General features: G+C 38.1%; 1 protein-coding gene across 3 annotated transcripts in view; it reads left to right on the forward strand.

Moving 5' to 3' along the window:
• The window catches only part of GATAD2B (GATA zinc finger domain containing 2B), a 78,614-nt gene that overhangs the window by 19,358 nt on the left and 37,850 nt on the right, over nucleotides 1-21,406 (forward strand). Inside the window, exon 2 of one of the 3 annotated variants that reach the window (XM_065903800.1) lies at nucleotides 9,025-9,066. The exons of the other annotated variants lie outside the window; for them this stretch is intronic. The gene's annotated coding sequence lies outside the window, so the exon portion shown is untranslated. The remainder of the gene's footprint in view (nucleotides 1-9,024; nucleotides 9,067-21,406) is intronic. 3 annotated transcript variants of the gene reach the window in all.

Here is a 21,406-nt window from a genome sequence, read left to right on the forward strand (position 1 = left end):
TTATTTCCAACGATTTTCAGCAGAGCAGCAGCTTTTTTTTTTTTTTTTTTTTAAGTCTGAGTGCATCTGATTCTTTTTTAAAATTTGTTGATTTATTTTTGTGGTTGTTCTGGGTCTTCCTTGCTGTACGCAGGCTTTCTCTGTTTGTGAGTGGGGGCTCCTCTGCATTGAGGTGTGCAGGCTTCTCATTGCTGTGGCTTCTCTTGCTGCGGAGCACGCCCTCTGGCAGACAGAATCCAGTAGTTGTAGCATACAGACTCAGTAGTTGTGGTGCATGGGCTTCAGTTACTCCTCGAGGCATGTGGAGTCTTCCTGGACCAGGGAGGTAGATTCCTATCTACTGTCCCACCAGGGAAGCCTCAAGCAGCAGCATTTTAAAGGAATGTGGTGTTTGAGTATGCAAACATAGAAAGTTACTGAAGTTGGGACATCTTTTTGGGGAATCCTTTTTACTTTTAAGTGTATTAAACTTTGACCAAGTATTTAGTTTTGGGACCTTAACATACACAGCAGAAGTGGTGATTTGAATCCATTACAACATGGTTGGTATTTTTTAAAGACATAGTACTGGGTACCTATAGAAGAAACTTTTCCTGTGCAGATGCTTTCACTTTAGAGCAACATGATAAAATTTTGATTATTTAGAGCAAAGTAATGACTTATTTGGAGTTTCCTCAGTGGCTCAATGGTAAAAAGTTTGCCTGCCAAGCAGGAGACGTGGGTTTGATCCCTGTGTCAGGAAGATCCCCTGGAGGAGGAAATGGCAACCCATTCCAGTTTTCTTGCCTGGGAAATTCCATGGACAGAGGAGCCTGGCGAGCTACAGTCCACAGGGTTGCAGAGTCAGAATACAACTGAGCAACTAAACCACCACCACAATCACTTATGTAGCTCGAAGTATTTCCCTGGGAAACACTAACCTTTCCCTTGTACACAATTGTATAGTCTGAGACATTTAGCACCGAAAATCAAGTAATCATATTTGAGGAAACTGTTGCATCGCATTCTCCTGGTGTTATGTAAAACTATTCTGTTCTCATCGTATTAGAAGAAACACAGAGGGCAAAATCAGGTGATGTAAGGCTCTTCATCTTTTCTTCCTTCTAAAAAGTGTTTTAAGCTATATATATTGTTTTAGTTTTCAAAGTCATAGTTATGGTATTCTTTAATTAACTGGAAATATTTGGTTAATGAATTTTTCTTTACTAAGAGACCCTTCAAACAGGGATCTTAATACAGTTGTCTTGGATTATGAAAAGCAATGAAGCATTAAACATCTAGTCTAATGACATTTTTTTCTCTTAAATTTATGGATGTACAAATAGAATATAGAAAGATCTTTTAAACTGTAGTTAATATTTTAGTCAGTACTAGGAACTGCTTTCTTGATCTGAAAATTTTCTCATCCACTCTCAGGCTCAGAAGCTGTGTAGTTTTTATGATCCCACCTACTTTCCTTTTTGTTTCAGATTATCCCCTTTATCTGCCCTACTTGTTGCAGTAGAGAATCCAGTTCTTGTTTGAGTGGGGTTTTTGCTTGGGGATAGGCAGTTGTCTTGCTGTTAGGAGCCATTCTATTTCATACCTGATCTCATGCAGACGTCTTTAGTGCTACGTAGAGAATTTTCTTGTTAGGAGTTTTTGAAGAGCCATTCTTAACTTCTAGAGTCAAAGGTATGAAAGTCTCAGTGAAATATATATATGACCCTAATCTCAGATGTGATTATCAATCTTAGAAAGCTTTATAGGTTAAAAAAAAAAAAAGAATGAGTAATTGGAGCTGTGTGGCCAGAGGAAGGATTTAAATACTGTCACGTGTCTTAAAATCAAGAATAAATCATTGCATCATCAAATATTTAGGGACTCCTTTCCCTGCACCTCAGGTGTCTTGGTTCTATACCCTTTGTACCTGATTTCTATCAGTTTTGTTTTGTTGTGTTTTTTGGTAAACTCTGTTGTGTTTTTTTGTTGGTTTTGTTTTTTAACCTGAGATACAGTGTACATACGGAACATGTTTTATAAGGTGACCACCTAAATAAGAGATACAGAAGATTACCTCTACCCAGGAGCCTTTTTCATGCTCCCTCCTAGTTATCCTTCCTTTCTCCTAAAGGTATTTGATACAATTCTTAACTTTCTTATTTCCTCTGTCAGTATTTATGTTAAATTGCAAGGTTGAGTTTGTTGGTAATAATAGCCACAGACTTCCTTGAGGGTAAAATCATGTGGTGGCGTTCGCTCTAATGTAATGGTTCTTAACTGGGAAGGATTTTGCCCTCTACAGGACGTTTGGCTCTGTATGGGAACATTTTTGGTTCTCAGATGGGGGTGTTGATGCTCCTGGCATCTACTATGTAGAGGCCAGAGTAAGCATCCTGCAGTACACAGACAGAGGCCTGCAATGAAGAATTATCTGGCCCCAAGTGCCAGTAACACTGAGGTGGTTAATTTTAATGCTGAAAATACAGAGACCATGTTTTGAAGATACTTAAAATTTAGTAAAACAGACTTCTCTGTAGCTCAAACGGTAAAGAATCTGCCTGTTATGCAGGAGACCAAAGTTTGACCCCTGGGTTGGGAAGTTCCTCTGGAGAAGGGAATGGCAATCCACTCCAGTATTCTTGCCTGGAGAATTCCATGGACAGAGAAGCCTGGAGGGCGGCAGTCCGTGGGGGTCACAAAAAGTTAGACATGACTGAGTGACTAACACATAACACATATAACATAAATTTTAATAAAAGGAAAGTTTATTTTAAATTTGACAGTCACACATTTACCACTTTTTTCTTTCAAGATCTTTCCATTTATATTGGCTTCCATTTTTCTGGTTAGTGTAAAACAAGATGGTTGTTCTGAAATTCTAGTATCTTGATGCCTCATAAGTGTACCAAGATTGTCACAGATTGAAGTGAATTCTGAACTTGCCCAACCAGGACAGTAGACTAGATTTCAAAGTGATTTCTCCATCTCTGATAATTAAGTGGATAGTTAGATCTAGTTTTCTAGTATAGTCTGTTGAGCATAGGAATTCAGTGTGGTGATTATTGAAGTGTAGGATAGATTTTGAAAGTTTATGGAAGTCATTGTGTAGCTGCAATAATTTATTTTACCTTAGATTGTTCCTGGTTGGAGGCTCTTTAAAGTCAGTGATTGACTAGAACATGAGCATACAGAATGTAGCTCGGTGTGCGTGTTGTGTACATGTACATATACATATGTGAGTGAGTCAGTGAAAGTCGCTCAGTCGTGTCCAATTCTTTGTGACCCCATGGACTATACAGTCCATGGAGTTCTCCAGGTCAGAATACTGGAGTGGGTAGCTCTTCCCTTCAGGGGATCTTCCCAACCCAGGGATCAAACCCAGGTCTCCCGCATTGCAGGCCCATCTGAGGCACCAGGGAAGCCCTACATACACATACATATATATGGGCATTGTTTGTGACTTAGTGATAAAGTTAAGAGCAGTCTTTGCAACAGAAGTGGAAGATGAGAAACTTAATGTAGAGTTAAAATATCTGAAACTCTAAGCAAAGTTGTTCATAGACTAGGAGATTTACCCATTGAAAGCTAGAGAGGGAGAGACACTAGTGGATGGATATCTAGTAACAGGAAAAAGCCAAATGAAAAAGAATCCAAGTACTTAGAAAATCTATAACAAAATGTTGATTTGACTACTAAAAGGCAACTTTCCTCTACTTCCTCAGGGGCACTTAGCTGATGACAGGTGTTAGCACATTAGGATGTTTGGGCTGAATTTTGGTTTGTTTTTTATTTTATTTTTTGGCCACGCCACGCAACATGCTGAATCTTACTTCCCTGACCAGGGATCAAACCCATGCCCCCTGCAGTGGAATTTTAACCATTAGACCACGAAAGAAGTCCCTTGAGTTGAATTTTTATATGTATGAACATTGGTGATATGTCTGAAAAGAACTTGGTGCCCCAACAACGATACAGGGAAGGAACAAATAGGAGAGAATGAAAATAGCAGTCAAGTATTAAGAAGTGAGATGTTCTTAGGTATGGTCACTAGGAATCACTAGCTTGCTGCTGATACAAGGATTAGAATAAGTTAGGGATTCGAGACTGTAGTTACTTTGTGGATCCCTGCTTTGTCTTTTGAAAGAGAAGGTTCCAAAATATTCTTTTGTAAGCGTTAAATACTTAATGCTCTAGGGAATTTTCCTGTTTCTTTTTCCTCTGGATAGAGAGTGAAATTTCTTAGTGCCTTTGGGAAGGTAGGTAGAAAAGACTGGCTTAGGAACATTTTATGTCTTAGGAGAGGTGAAATAGTTGATACAATTTACTTCTTTTATATGGTGATTTAAAAGGGTTAGGCTCAGCGGTAAAGAATTTGCCTGCATTGGAGGTATCTCAGGAGACACAAGTTCGATTCCTGGGTTGGGAAGATCCCCTGAAGGAGGAAATGGCAACCCACTCCAGTATTCTTGCCTGAAAAATTCCATGGACGGAGACGCCTGGTGGGCGTCCATGGGGTCGTAAAAAGTCAGACACAACTGAGTGATAAGCATGCATATGGTGATTAAGTCATTGAGAGTAGGGTATAGCAGTAATTTTTAAATTATTTTTGATACTTGAACAATAGAAGGCTTTTGGCCTTTCTTCTTAAAAAAAAAAAAAGTCTCTCAAATTTTTTTTTTTTGGCTGCACCATGGCTTGTGGGATCTTAGTTCCCTGACCAGGAATTAAACTCAGGCCCTGGCAGTGAAAGTGCTGAGGCCTAACCCACCAGGGAATTCCCTCTACAATAATTTTATTTTCCTATAAGTCCAGGAGTGAACACACTGAGGAATATTACTTTGCCAGGGGGTTGAGGACGGGGACAATACTCCTTAATTTAAATACTGTCTCAGAATGGGAAGCCTTGTTCTTAATTTCCTTTTGTTCCCATATCAGACCCAGTCCGTATTCTACTTTATAAGGCAGTGTACTTAGTTTTTATTTGACTTTAATCAAATTTTTAATACATACATTCTCCCAATTAGTGGTAGATAGCTTCAGTATCAATCAGTCACTAATTTATAACTCCCAAATATTGAAGACTGATTTTTTTCCCCATTAAAATAGGTATTATTCTGTTTTAACTACTGAGCGCAAATCATCTGTTCTTAGAGACTCAGAACATTATTTTGGAATTAATTTCTAATTTGTACATCAAACTTGGGATAGCAAAATTGTTTTCTTTGTAGTACTGTTGATTGCATGCTGTATTATTTCTAAATATGTGGAGAACTCCCATCTCCTCAGAACTAACTTTTGATTAGTTGAACTTTTCTACACTTAATTTAAAAAATGGGAGCTTATTGATCATATGCATAGGATTCTGCTGTTCTTCGGTCTGTTTGTTGTTGTAATGGTGATTTTGAAATGTCATGAACTGGTTTTTCCAAATAGAATAGACTTGCTGGAGATGGCACTGTACAGAGTTTGCAGGGGAGGACTAATAGCCGGGTACTTCAGCGTGGCTTTCTGTTTTTGATACCAATAAATAACTTGTGAATTTTATATAAAATAATCTTAGATATAGGTCAAAATTTTTTTTTGTTTTAATTTTATTTTTTAACTTTAGCAATGGTTCCTATTTTAATCCACTTGTTCTCTGAGCTCAAAGACATATTAAAAACTGGCACCAAAATTTTAGCAAATTATAAAATTTGTGAAGTGCAAAGATGGGGTAACTGTGTGGTTTTTGTAGATTTGTTTCTGATATTGCTGAGAACCAGTTCTGATATTGGTTCTATGAAGTGCATTTTTGTCTTTTAGGAGTACCTTCAAGAAGACTTTTAGTTATTATTAATTTGAATCCTGTTTCCTGAGTCCAGAAAGATAATCACCTCTTTCCTCATAATGATTACCCTTTATGATTTGACCCTCCCACACATTTATCTATCAGATCTCTTTCACATATTTAGATTGTATATGCTTATTAGCCTTTCTCGAGTCTTGAATGAAATCTTCTAGGAGTAGAAATTATATGTGCTTGTAAAAGAGTTTTGTTACTTCAGTTGAATTTGACTGATACCTCCTTTAGTGAAGGGAATGGATTAAATAAATGGAGATTTAGAATGGAGATTGGCACAACAAGCACAGTGAGCTGGGCTCTTGAGTTTTGGCCAAGAAATAGGCAAGTCATCATGCTATAGTGGACCAAGTGTGGGCATTGGAGCCAGCATCTACTGAATGAGTTAGCTGAATGAGTGACTTCATTCAAATTTATTAATTTTACCAAATTAGTTTCCATATCTATAAAACGGGAAAAGGATCTCACTCTACTGGTTTATTGTGTGGATTAACTAAATATTTAGTGTAGTAAATGCTCAGTGAAGATAAATAAATGCTTAGTGAATGTTAAATCTTTTCTTAAAGAATTTTTTATTCTTCAGAGCATCGCAACTTGAATAACATTTGCCAAGGAGTATTGCTAAGTTTACAATTTTCAGCTCATACAATTAAATACTTTTGGTTTTGGATGATGATGAGTTAGTTGAAAAGAGCAGGGTCACTAGCTACCATATAGTTTTTTTAATATATATATATTTATTTATTTGGATATGTAGTTTTAAATCTTAGTTGTGGGATGTGGAGTCTCCAGTCTTCGTTGCAGCGTGAAGGATCTTTAATTGTGGCATGCACACTTTTAATTGTGGCGTGTGAGACCCCCCCCCCCCCAGTTGGGAGCACAAAATGTTAGCCTTTTCATACTGTTCATGGGGTTCATGAGGAAAGATTGAAGGTGGGAGGAGAAGGGGATGACAGAGGATGAGATGGTTGGATGGCATCACCGACTCGATGGACATGAGTTTGAGTAAGCTCCAGGAGTTGGTGATGGACAGGGAAGCCTGGCATGCTGCAGTCCATGTAGCTGCAGAGTTGGACATGACTGAGCGACTGAACTGAGTGTTAGCCACTGGACCACCAGGGAAGTTGCTACCATGTGGTTCTTTTTTTTTTTACCATGTAGTTCTTAACTTTTGAAGATCCTGAAGAAAAATACCTCTTGGTTTGAGCATCTCTGGTATGTCTGCACTACTAATCAGTTTAATATAAAGGCAGTCATTGTAGTAAACATAGTATACTATCTTAGCCTGTATAATGTTGGAGAGTTAATTCTTTGCTAATGGAGTCACAAAGAGCCAGCCAGACAGGACTCAGCACAGCACAGCAGCAATGGTAATCATTCCTGACAGCGTAACTGTATCTTAAGCCTTTTATATTATCTTAAAGACTGATAAAAATTGACCAGTGTTTAAATGCAATCAAATGTGTGTGGGCTTAAATGGGCATGCTCTCTGAGGGATTGTTAAAGATAGTCTTTCCTACCCTGATTAAACATGGAGCTAGTGAACTTCAGTTTGCAATTCATAGTTGGTCTCTGGTGGAAATGCGTTGAGTAAGAGGAAAACTGATTATATTTGTTGCCCCATTTATCACAGACATCATATTTTCCTTTATCTCCTAAAATGATAGTGTCTAGATCTGGAGACCTCTGATGGACTCCTATTAAGTACAACTTACTGTGACTGAGATGGTACAGCATCAACCACTCGAAGCTTAGCTTGATTTAGATGTAGGGTTTTCCTTTATAGTTTGTAGACTATTGAATGCCTTATACCAGTGATCAATATTACCTATTTCACGTTTAGCTCAGTATTCCTTTTCTGAACATTGAAGGTAATATTAGGTTGTTCAGGAATACTTTTATTTACAAATTAATATCTTTGGGTAGAGTGTCGATTATTTTTCTCTATATTCTGTAGACTCTAGAAGCTCTAATATTTGGACAAAACAAAGGTTTTGTGAGAGATTCTGATGGAGTAAGCACAGTTATGATTTGAGTTTCAGAGACCCAAATGAGGCAGGTGTTTGGGTGACATACTTGGGTGAGAGATAGATACAATTTGAAAAGTAAGATCTCTCCCCTGCTTCCATTATTCCTTGTTAACTGTTTATAAAGAATTTATTTCCTCAAAGATCCTAGAGTAAATATCCTCCAGCCAATAGATCTCCAAAACAATTATCACTGCCTTAGCTCTTCCTTGGTTTGCTTGGATTTCTTCCCTGCCACTTTCTGACCCCTAATCAGTACTTTTGGGAAATAAACTCCTTATAAAGTGATGGGGGACATTTGTTCTAAAACAGGGAAAGAAATATTAGGAGAAACTGCTGTAAAATATACAATACAAGGACTTAAGCCATTTTTTATAGAGTTTGTGTATACTGTTAGGACTACTTCACTGTGAAACCTTGCTATATGATTTTTGTTAAATGTGAATTCAGCTATCCTGAGTGGTGTTAATTGATAGGGGTAAATACCTGTGAGACAACTTCAGGAAGAAAATCTTTAGTGAATACATCTACAGTCTTATCAGTGTCTTTTCCCTAGCACTAGCTGTAAGGGATAAAGAAAAGTAGCTTCATTGGCAATATTTGTTTTTTGTAATTTGGGATATGTTTTGGTATTGATGCATTGATTTCCTGTCTTGGATGTTGGCTTTGGAAACTAAACAGTTAAAGCATCATGATTTGAGAGGAAACTAGCTCTCATGAATGAAGGCAAAGTTTGGCACTAGTCCAGAATAATGGGGGTGATAGTTAGGGTGGGGAGACTGACTGACTTTTGTACCACAAATGACTTTTAAAAATTAAGAGATAATCCATGTCCTGAGGTTACAAACCGGCTACAACTGGTTTTTCTCCCCCCGCTCCTGCCCCCGCTAGGCATCATGGGTAAAAGTAAGCATCCCCCTGTTTCTTTTGTTTAATATAACAGTACGCCATGTGATTGGCAGGGCAGTGCCCGCTTGGAAACCGGGTTTGTGCAGGTCTCTCAAGGGGGCTGGCACGTATGGGGCCGCCCCTGTGCTATAGAAAGAGCTTCTCTTACGATAGAAGAGAGAAAGGGAACCTCTGCCCCCTCCCCCCAAAACAAAACAAAAAACCTAAACCCGTCTCTTATTCCTTTTTTTCCTCCTTTTTCTGTTTCCCCCCCTTTCTTGTCTCCAGCTTCCCTGGCAGCTAGAGGAGGGAGCAGAAAAATGTATACCTGTAAGTACATTTAACTGTCTTGCCCCAGCCCCCTTCTTTCTTTTTCTAAAAGCAGAAACTGAATTCTTCACAACCTTTTCCTCACTACATGTAGAAGGTGATATGCTGAGGTTTCTGATGGAATTGAAATAATAAATACCGTTGCTTTAAAAAATTTGTTGGGGAATAATTGTTCTCATACAAAGCCCCTTTCAATTTTGATTCTCAGCCCTTCTGCTTCATCTTTTTGCTTTTGGTAATGGTTTCTGGATTCTAGTTTTCTTCGAGCTGAAGCTGTGAGAGGAATGTTATGTTAAGGTCTTCTTTTTCTTTTTTAAAATTTCTTTTGTCTATAGCAGTGATGGTTCTAGCTCCCCCTTACCCTCACTACCCACCCCCCCCTTTTCCATGTCAGCTCCAACCCTGCTCTGTGAATGGAGTCGACCAGCTGACTGAGTGCTGGCATCATGCCAGGGGCTGCAAAGCAATGAGAATGTGCGCGCGCTCGTGTGTGTAAGTGTATACAGAACACAAAGGGAAAGGCCTGCAGTCTAGGAAATCACAGACTATTATATAAGGAAGTCTGCGTCATCTCTGCTTATTTGGGCTGATGGACCAGGAAAAGGGGAAGGCTTAGAACAAGAAAAATACCCTTTTGATATAAATACACACTTTTTCCCAGCCATCCTTATTTTAAAAAAAGAATACTTTTGTTGTGGCACAGTGAGAGCTTCTCTGTCCAGGTGGTAGTGACCATGCTCCTAGTGAACTGTAACTCTTTTGGGACTTGAAGCAGTTTGTTCTGACTCTTCTTCTTGTCCCAGTGCAGAGGTGTGTGTGTTTGAGGAAGAGGGGTGACTGGAAGAAAAATGCCTCCTGAATTTAACAGCTGTAATTTGTTAGATACTTTTTTTCCAAACTGTTTCAAATCATTCAGGATTGCCAAGAGTATGGGGTGGGGGGGGGGAAGTGCTCTTAAGGAGAAGCAAAAGGCCTTGTCACAGAGCAAATTATATATTAGCTGTTCCTTTGAATCACTCCCCCCCCCCCCATTTTTTCTTTATTTCTTGTTGTTGTCTTATTTTGTATATTATAAAAATGCAGTAGTCTCCCCCTGCCATCTGTTGCAGTTAGAGTTGTTCAAAGAGAAGGTCAAATAGCACTTGAAAGGGGAAAAAAAGGAAAGATCTAAGCTTCCAGATATTGCAAGTGTTACAGTTTTGGAATTCAGTTGGCATGATTGTATCTTTCATTGGTCATTAAGAGCTCATTTAGAAATTATATTTCAATTTACCACCAATTTACCATGGTTCCTTTTTTCTTAATTTCTCTTTATGTGCTTCTTAGATATGTTACATATATATGAACAGCTCTTGTGTTGAATGGAAATGTGAAATAAAGTATATTAGTGAATAAAAGAATGTCATACTGGAACTTCCCTCCCTGGGGGTCCAGTGGCTAAGGCTCCACACTAGCAATGCAGGGGGCCTGGGTTCTATCACTGGTCAGGGAATTAGATCCCGCATGCTACAGTCAAGACCTGGTCCAGCCAGTCATTTTATGTCAGTTTATTTTTGGTTCTGCCTGACTATTTGGAATGATAGTGCTGATATGCAATAAGTGGATAAGGAGAGTTTGGAGTGAGAGAACTTTTGAACTAGTTTATCCTGTAATAGGGGCTCCTCAGGTAGGTCAGTGGATAAAGAATCCTCCTGCCATGCAGGAGACATGGATTCAATCCTTGAGTGGTGAAGATCTCCTGGAGGAGGGCATGGCAACCCTCTTCCAGTATCCAGTATTCTTACCTGGAAAATCCCATGTACAGAAAAGCCTAGGGTCGCAAAAGTCCTTAGGGTCGCAAAGAGTTGGACACAACATCCTATAATAAGGTTTGTCTTGTTGCAGTCTAGAGGAAATTGCTTAATTCAGTCTTTTTGATTCTTTTTAAAATTAATTTTATTTATTTTTGGCTGTGCTGCGTCATTGTTGCTGCGCATGGACTTTCTCTAGTTACAGCAAGTGGGGGCTATTTTCTAGTTGCAGTTTGTGGGCTTCTCATTTCAGTGACTTATCTTCTTATGGAGTTCAGGCTCTAGACTGTGCGGCTTCGTTAGTGGCAGCCTGCGGGTTTAGTTGCACTGTGGCACGTGAAATCTTCCTGGACCAGGGATCGAATCCATGTCCCCTGCTTTGGCAGGTGGATTCTTAACCTCTGGACCACCAGACAGTTTGGAGTCTTTTTGATTCTTTGTATTATAGCCCATGAATTTGTGTTCTTGCCAAATTTTCACAAGCAACAATATTTTAGTATACTGTGCATATTTTTCTCTTTGATACCTAAGTTTTGGTGCAAGTGTTAGGAGGTGCCTATGAAGTTGTACTTTAAGGGTTGTTGGTTGAGCAGAGTGGCTGGCCTGCTTATTCCCTAGTCTGCCCTGTTATTTCCCCACCACAAGTAGTTGAGGTCTACTCTTCCAAATGTCTATTTTGAATTAAGAGAGATTCCCCCCACCCCTGCTGTCAGTTGAATATTAGAAGACAAAACAGCAACAGAGACCAGCTTAGCTCAAACGTAGAGGCTAGGTAAAGATTCATTCAGAGTTGTGTGATTCCCTAGTTCTTAGAAGTAATAATTGCATTTTTGAGTAGATATTATCCTCTTACACTATTATTTGGTAATCCTCTCCATGGGAACCAGCCATTTTACAGGTGTGTAAATATAATATTGTTTTAATTCTATGTGATGCTTGCTTATTAGACTGATAGGTTTCATAGAAGATCTTTTGCAGTCTTTAACTTCTAACTTTTCTTTGTACTGGGAAGCAGATTAGTAGTGATAATGTTATAGTTAGATAGTTATAGAATCAGTGAGGCATAAGTTAACAGATTCTATTAATGGACAGATTTTTTTTCTTAATTCCCATAGGCCCTGGTTACTGTTTAGGAGTGACTGAAGAGTAGTTTTGAAGAGTGTGTAAAGTATGCCCATTGACCACCTCTTATCTCCTTCATTCTAACGTTTTTAATGTCTGTCAGCCTCTCTTTGGTATATATCATAACTTAAACTGATATACTATAATTCTTTATAATGTATTTTTATAACATATATTAGTATAAAATAGTATATTTGGACTGATTTATTATAAGAGGATAGTGGGAGAGGGCTGCTTACCTCCTGTTCATTAGGTTTTTAGGCAGGACATCCTCATCTGTCACATTTACACATAGGAGTCTTTATGGTCCTTGGTGTGTGTTGTTAGACATAACTGTATCATCTAAGACTAGGTCATGTAGGCTCTTCATTCAAGGATGTGAGTCAAGGTTTGTGTACTAGACTCAACGGATAAACAATAACGGTGTGTCGGCTTTTATTTAGAATTACTGTCTTAACAGTTTGGAAAGATAGCATAGTTTGATGACTAGAAACATGGGCCTTGCAGTAAGAGAGACCTCAAACACAGGTCTTAGCTATTTACAGACTAAGGCTTAGCTATTTACAGACTAAGACCTTGGAAAGTTACTTACCTGTTTTTGTTTTCTCTTGTGTAAAAGGAGAATTACTTAAATTATTAAAGCCCTCCTTTAATGGATTTAAATGAGGTAATGCATTGTAAAGCACTTAGCACAGTGCTTAGTAAATAATAAGAGCTCAGTGAATGTTAGCAGCTATTACTAATATTTCTTTCTATTGGGTTTGGGTATACTGTTTTCAGTGTTCCTGTTAGTTTCTTTAGCCAGTCAGTAACTATCTCTTTTTTAAACTTTTGGCATCTTTTGTGTTACACTGGGTTGATTAACCTATATGTTGGAAGAGCCTAGGTCAGGAGTCAGTCAGAAACTACAGCTACTGCCTGTTTTTGTAAATCAGGTTTTATTAGAACACAGTTACACACTTTTGCTTACAGCAGCAGAGTTGAGAAGTTAGCCCACAGAGTCTAAAATATTTATTATCTGGCCCTTTACGGAAAAGGTTTGCAGACTTCTGTATCAAGAGTCTGTTGGGTTTTTTCCCCTAGAAAAGTGAGCCAGAAAGCAAGTTCTGGAAATCAAAAGGGAAGTTATTAAAATAGGCTAGAAGAATTAATCATCTTAGGTTTTTAGGAATAAGATTTTGTAGTGTGGAGAATAGTGGGAAGAGGTCCGTTGACATAGCTGATATGAGTTAGGTGAAGGAAAGTACCATTTGGAGCTGGTTAAGCAATAACAGTACTTTCATGGTCTGTCAGGGCATCTCATAGTAATGGGTAATAAGGGAAGTACAAAGAAAGAAGAGAGATTTGCTGCCAAGGAGTTTGCATTAAACCTGAAAAATAGTATGAACTGATAGGTTACCTGTTGAAGTAATGGGTTAGTTAGAGTAGACCAGTAGTTTTCAAAGTGTGGTCTACAGACTCCTGGAGATCCCTGAGATCCTTAAAGGGAGTCTCGTGATGAAAGCTATTTCACAGTAATACAGAGGCATTATTTTGCCTTTTTCCCTTTGTTGACATTTGCACTGATGATCCAGAAGCAGTGGTGAGTAAAACTGCTCTGATGCCTTAGTATGATGAATCAACACAGTGGCACTAAACTAAGCTGTACTCTGGTAGTCATTCTTCATTGCCATGCGGTTTAAGTTTGCAGATTAAAAAAAAATCTAGTTTCACTTAAGAATGTTCTTGATAGCAATGTTCTTGAAGCAATAAAAATAAATTTTATTTAATCATGACTTTTCAGAACATGGGTTTCAAATATTTTGTGTGATAAAGTGAGAAATCCTTGTAAAACACTTTTGCTACATATTGATGTACAGTGGTTACCTCAAGGAATAGTGCAATCAGGTTGCAAGCTATCTAGCTGTTTTCTTCATAGAACATTGTTTTTACTTGTTAATTGATTCAGGACTTCCCCGGTATTCCAGTGGTGAAAGTGTCTCCCAATGCAGGAGGCACGGGTTCAATCTCTGCTTGGGGAATTAAGATTCCTCATGCCACATGGCATGGCCTAAAAAAGTTTTAAAAAAGAAAAGAATAATCTGTCAACTATGATCTTTAGATTTAGGTTTTTGGCAGACATATTCTTGAAATTTTTCAAGAAAAGCACCTGACTATATTTGTGCCTCTTGATAAAATTCAGGTAAAAATTAAACCATGAGTTTGACAGCTTCCAGGACTTAAATACTTTTCTGATGAGAGTGGTTGTGGTATCAACAAATGTGATTAAGAAATATATATATGTATATATAAAATAATGAACTGTATTGGCATTTGAAATTTACCTCTAGATGACCAGAATGACCTCTAGTGGACCAGAATTTTTCAAATGATCAATGCATGATGTAAAAATACCTTGCCTGGGTAAAAGATCCAGTCAGAATATAAGACAGTGGATTTTAAAATAACAGTATGAAAAGTTTATTGATAGAATTTCAGATTTCACTTTGTAGCTAACCTTTAGAAACTAGTTGATTTTTTTTTAATTGAAGTAAAATTCACTTAACTGAATTAACTATTTTAAGTTGTGTAATTTGGTGGTGTTTAGTGCATTCACAATGTTTTGCAACCACTACCCAAGTCAAATTCCAGAACATTTTCATCATTCCAAAAGGAAACTTGTGCCCATTAAGCATTTGCTTCCCATTAGCATTAGCATAATGTTTTTGAGATTCATCCATGTTGTAGCATGTATCAGTACTTTATTCCTTTTTATGCCTGAATAATATCCTCTGGAAATATATCACATTTTGCTTATCCATTTGTCAGTTCACAATTGGGATTATTTCCACCTTTTTAGCTATTGTGAATAATGCTGTTGTGAACATTTTGTACAAGTTTTTGTTCGAATACCTGTTTTCAGTTCTTTGAGTTCTTTACCTGTGAATGGAATTCCTGGGACAAATGTAATTCTGTTTTTGATAATCCTAACTTTTTGAGGAACTACTAAACCAGTTTCCAAAACAGATGTCCCACTTCATATTCCTGCCAGCAGTATACTAGGATTACACTTTCTCCACATTCTCACCAACACTTATTTTCAACTTTCTGATTACAGTCACCCAAATGTAATGTAATGTTAGTTGCTCAGTCATGTCCGACTCTTTGCAACCCCATGGACTGTAGCTGGCCAGGCTCCTCTGTCCGTGGAATTCTTCAGGCAGGAGTGCTGGAGCGAGTGACTGTTTGCTTCTCCAGTAGTCATTCTAGTAGGTATGAACTGGTATCCTATTGTGGTCTTGGTTTTCATGTCTCTAATGACTAATGATGTTGAGCATCTTTTCATGTGCTTTTTGACCATTAGTGTATCTTTTAGATAAATCTCTATTCAAGTCCTTTGCCCATGTGTATTGAGCTTTGACTATATAAAAAATGAAGATATCCACAATTCTGACCAATTAAAAAAGTATTAGAGTACCCCTCATCAATATGAAGTGGCTCAGACAGTAAAGAATCTGCCATGCAGGAGATCTGGGTTCGACCCCTGGGTTGGAAAGATCCCCTGGAGAAGGGAATGGCAACCACTCCAGTTTTTTTGCCTGGAGAATTCCCTGGACAGAGGAGCCTGGTTGGCTACAGTCCATGGGGTCCCAAAGAGTCAGACACGACTGACCGACTAACACACACACACATCAGTATGAACTCATATGGGTTTTGATCATATGTATATATGCATATACATAATTATGCATATATATACAGATAAATATAGAAAAAGATACAGATGTGTGTTTATGTGTGCATGTGTATATTTCCTTGTTCACCATAGCAGTGAGCACATTTGACATCCGTTCTTGGTTTCTAGATGCCAGTCTGAAATAAAAGGAACCAGAGCTCCTTGGAGAAATGACTAAAGAAGAGAAAAAATTCACATGAGTCTGAAACATCATGTGGTACCAGAAAGTAATGGAATGCTTTAAAAAAAAAAATGGGGAGCCAACATGAAGGAACTGCCAGTGACCAAATATGGGGACAATTTGAAGAATAAAATAAAGAGAGAAATGGATTATAAACCATGGAGTAAGATAAATGTGCACAAGTCCATGTTGTGGTAAATAAATACTTGAATAAATGGGGAAATGGGGACAGCTATTTATTACAGTAAAAATTCAGATTAACATATAAGAATTTTGGAAACATCTCGCAAATACTACATTAATAATTGTTGCAGGCAAGTATTATCTATAGATATTAAAATTAGTGGGTGGAAATTTGATGCAAAATGGAGTTTAATGTAACCCCCTGGTATCTCCCATAATACTTTTCAGTGGAGAGACCTGCCAGACACCACCTCAGTCAAGTGACTAAAGTTAACAACACCCATAGTTCAGTATATCAACACCACGTATTTCCTGATATACTGAAAAGGGTACACCATCACTTTTGTGACATTGCCAAAAATGCATAGCCTCAGTGTAATGTAAAAACATCACACAAATCCAAAGTGAAAGACATTTTACAAAAAAACTGGCTGAAAGTGAAACTGAAGTTGCTCAGTTGTGTCAGACTCTTTGAGACCCTGTGGACTGTAGCCCGCCAGGCTCCTCTGTTCATGGGATTCTCCAGGCAAGAATACTGGAGTGGGTTGCCATTTCTCCAGGGGATCTTCTCGACCCAGGGATCGAACCCAGGTCTCCCACGTTGCAGGCAGACGCTTTAAACTCTGAGCCACCAAGGAAGCCCAAGTACTCTTCAAAAATTTGAAAGTCAAGAAAGACTAATAAAGGACTCCCTGGTCCAGTGGTTAAGAATCCACCTTGTAATGCAGGGGGACGTGGGTTTGATCCCTGGCCAGGAAATTAAGATCCCACGTGGTTTGGAGCAACTAAGTCCTCATGCCTCAGCTAGAGAGCCTGTGTGCCACAATAGAGTCCATAGACCACAGTGAAAGATCCCACATGATGCAACAAAGATCCCATGTGCTGCAATTAGGACCCTGATGCAGACAAATAAACATTATTTAAGAAAAAAAAGACTAGTGAACTGTCACAGGTTGGAGGAGACCAAAGAGACATGACAGCTAAGTACTGTGTGGGATTGTGGATTGTATCTTGGATCTGAAAAGGCTGTGAGTAGGAAAACTGATGAAATTTGTGTAAGGTCTGTAGAGTAATTAATAGTATTGTATCAACACTTCATTTCCTGGTTTCAGAATGTTATACTATGGTTATAAAAGATGTTGGCACTGCAGTTTTACTTTAATTACAATTTAACTAATTTAAAAATATTTCAATTTTTAAAATAATTTTTTTTTAAAGTTAATGAACATCAGGGAGAACAGAATGAAGAGTGTATAGGACTTCTCCAAACTATTGTTGCAACTTTTCTCTAAGTTTAAAATAATTTCAGAGCTAAAAAAGTTTTTTAAATAATGAATTCATTAAAGACTTTAAACTAAAAAAAAAACACCCTTCCTTTTCTAACTATGTTTCTGTTTAAGACCAGATTTTTTTCTCCATATACTTCAGCTAAAATAACGTATCACAGCAGATTGAATGCAGCAACAGCTATGGGAATCCAGCTGTCTTTTAAGCCAGACATTAACAAGATTTGCAAAATTGTATAATAATGCCACTAGTATCACTAAATTGTTCTTTTTTGGGAGAAACAGTTATTTTGTAATAAAGGATATATTATTTATATTAATGTGGAATGTTGGCTTATTTTTTAATAGATTGATACTTTAAAAATTGTTTTAATTTCTAATATGGTAACTATTGATATTATAGCCGACAAGCAAACTCTCCTTGGAGTTTTTTTTTTTTTTTTTTTTAATTGGAGTTTTAATTTTTAGGAGTGTCCTCTTTTATATATATATATATTTATTAACTTATTTGGCTGTACCAGGCCTTAGTTGTGGCATGCAGGATCTTGAATCTTCATTGTGACATGTGGGACCTTTAGTTGTGACATGCAGGCTCTTTTATTTATGGCATGTGGGATCTAGTTCCCTGACCAGGGATCAAACCCAGGCCCCCTGCATTGGGAGCAGGAAGTCATAGCGACTGGACTACCGGGAAAGTCCCTAGGAGTGTCCTCTTAAAGGGGTCCTGAGACCAAAAAGTTTTAAAAACTGGGAGAATATGCCTAACAGTTGCAACAAAGATAAAAATGCAAGAGCTCAAAGAAAATATAATAGAAAGTATTTGTTACAATTTGAAACAAATTGTAATTTTGTAATTATACTTTGTAAAACACTTTGTAATTGTCCAAAGTGATTGTGTCCTGATACTCTGCTGTTTCATATGGTAATTCAGGAACTCAGGTAATTTTATTCTGATTTACCTGCTGATCTCTAGAACAGTGATTCTCATACTGTAGTGTGCATCAGAGTTACCTGGAAGACTTGTTAAAACATAAAAGAAAGCTTCTAGTCCCTATCATCAGAATTTCTGATTCATGGATATGGAATGGGGCTCGAGAGTTTGTATATCCAACAAATTCCCAAGAAATATTGCTACCACTAGCAGGAGGATCAATTTCTAGGGTATTGTCCTTGTCTGCAGGCTTGAAACTGTGTGGCAGCCAATAAGAATGGGAAAAAGCATGAGTTTGCCTACTTTTCATAGTTCTTAGGCTGAAGGTAGCACATGTCACTTTCTCTGTATTCCATTGGCAGGAATTTAGCCTAACAATCACCAACAGAAGCTAGGAAATGAGTGAGCCGAACATCTAGGGTAGCCAGTATTTCCATTGCTGTGGAAGGAAGAGGGGGAATCAATTTTGATGGGCAGTGAGCAACAGTATCAAGACATTGGAAGAATAAGTACTTGGATAGGATTAATTAACTCAGGAATATGTTTTATCAGATAAAGAACAGGAATTTATACTTAGAAGTGTGTCAGTGGAAAGACTAGGAGAGTAGTATATGCGTATGTAAAAGGAGGCTGTCTTTTGGAAGATTGGGGCAGAGAACTTGGTTAGGTGGGCAGAGTAGAGGGGGCCAGGTAGTAAGTAATAGTGGAAGGTATTATATTCAAGAAGGCTTATCAGATTTAATAGAAGATAAATTGAAACAGCAGGAAGCCAGCTGAGAAGCTGTTCTTTCTTGCTGTAAGGGTCATAAAGTGAAAGTGGAAGTCACTCAGTGATGTCAGAGTCTCTGTGACCCCATGGACTATACAGTCTATGGAATTCTCCAGGTCAGAATACTGGAGTGGGTAGCCTTTCCCTTCTCCAGAGGAACTTCCCAACCCAGGGATCGAACCCAGATCTCCTGCATGGTAGGCAGATTCTTTACCAGCTGAACCACAAGGAAAGCCTGTACGGGTCTTAAAGTTCTTCTTTATTGAAGATGTCTTGTGTTGATATTTTCCCATTCTAAAATCATAGTCACAAAAATCATTTTAGGAGCTCTTGGTGCCCTGGTGTTGATTACCCATATATGTGTATCTGATCCATAACTTTCTTTAATATGACCCAAGGAGGTGAATGAAAATGAAAAATGCAAAGCCAAAACTGAGCTGACTACCTAGAATGAGGGTGGGTGGGATATTGTACAGGGTTTGAGGCTTCTTGCTCTAGAAATGGGAAGATGTTTATACAGAGAATAATCATCAGAAGTCTTCCAACTAGTAAGAAGGCTGAATAATCCTGAAATAGTAGAAATGAATCAGTTCTGCTTAAGTTAGAACTGTATAGCATTTGCTCAGTCTCATCTACTCCCTTTCTCCCTACCAAAACAGCATGCAAATGAAGGGTCCAGTTATTCATTTTACAGATAATCATTGAGTGTTTTTGTTTTGTCTTTTACATTCCAGGAAGTTCTCTCAAAACTGAGGATAATAGCAGTGAACAAAGTAGACAGATCCCTCACTCCATAGTCTTTATAAGTTAATGGAGTAAGGAGAAAAGCAAAAATAAGCAAATGCATGCTGTATCAGAAAAATAAATCAAGATTTAGGTGAAAGGGTTAATGTGTCTTTGTTTTCAATGTAGATCAATTTAAGTACGACCCAATGAGTACAGGTTTCTCATTACAGTGGCTTTTCTTGTTGCGGAGCACAGGCTCAAGGACACACGAGTTTAAGTAGTTGTATCACACAGGTTCAGTAGTTGTGGTTCCCACGCTCTAGAGCACAGGCTTAATAATAGTTGCGGCACACGGGCTTATGCATGTGAGATCTTCCTGGACCAGAGATCAAACCTGTGTCTCCTGCATTGGCAAGTGGATTCTTTACCACCAAGCCACCAGGGAAACCCAAGACAGATTCTGATTGTGTCATATATGTGATTTTTGCATCTTTCATTTGGAGAAGTAAGTCTTGACTCAGCAGAAAGTTGATAAAAGTGAATTACGGTTTCTTTGGATCTCAGCTGCTTTCTTTGCAGGCTTGGGACTCTGTAACAGCTTTTAATGATATTTGTGACAGTACCTGGAAAAACCTAAATGAACATTTTGGTCAACTCACTAGCAATCTGCCAGTGTCTTCTATAGTTGTGTCATGTTAATTTCTAACCTGTGATTGATAATATTGCTAGATATATTGTAGTATAAGCTATGCTGTGTTCTTTGTCCTATGCAGAGATCAGGTGGTCTTTCTTGGTTTCCTGTTTTCTAAATCTCCTTTTAATGAGAAATGGTTAATAGAGGAGACTACTGTAGTGGTCCAGCGGCTTAGAAACTACGCCCCCAATGCAGGGGGCTTGGATTAAACCCCTGGTCAGGTAACTAGATCCCATATGCCACAACTAAGACCTGGTGCAGACAAATGAATAAAAATAAATATTTAAAGAAAAAAAAGAAATAGTTAATAGAGCTTAGACATTCACATTGATGCATACTCTTCTTGAGCCCTCGTCCACAACCTTTTCTATTCCATCAAGTGATGAATTCCAGAGATTGTTATCTCTAGAATTATATGGAAGTGTCTAAGATGATCCAATAAAATGGTACATTAGAAGATAGCTTCACTCTGTCACATCTAACATACTCTATAGCCATTTTGTCTTCCCTTAGGGGTTTTACCCCTGTTTGAGGAATTTGTTTTGCAGTTTGGTTTGTATATGTTTAAGTTTCTTTAGGAAACTGAGGTAGAGAGAGTCCATCCTTGGAAAGTGTCGAGATAGTTGCTGGAAATGATTGGCTGTAGGAAGCATTAGATAGCTTGGAAGGAGCTTGGCTGTCTGGTGTGCCTTAGGGTAGTTTGGAGATGTGCAGTACAGAACCACTGCTCTGTGATCTTTGGCAGAACCTAGAAATACAATTTGCTTCCAGTTTAGTGGAGGTCAAATTGCAGTTCATTCAGCTCACATTTGCAAATAGTAGGCATGAGCCTATTAATCTCTGAAGCCCCATTGAGGTAGAATTAATTGTATGGTTTTGTTTGCCCCTTTAAAGTACAATAATTTTCATTAGGAGAAACTTGTTAGACTTATCTTTGTGGGAT

Source organism: Muntiacus reevesi, chromosome 1 (assembly GCF_963930625.1).
Source record: "Muntiacus reevesi chromosome 1, mMunRee1.1, whole genome shotgun sequence".
NCBI classification, from domain to species: Eukaryota; Metazoa; Chordata; class Mammalia; order Artiodactyla; family Cervidae; genus Muntiacus; species Muntiacus reevesi.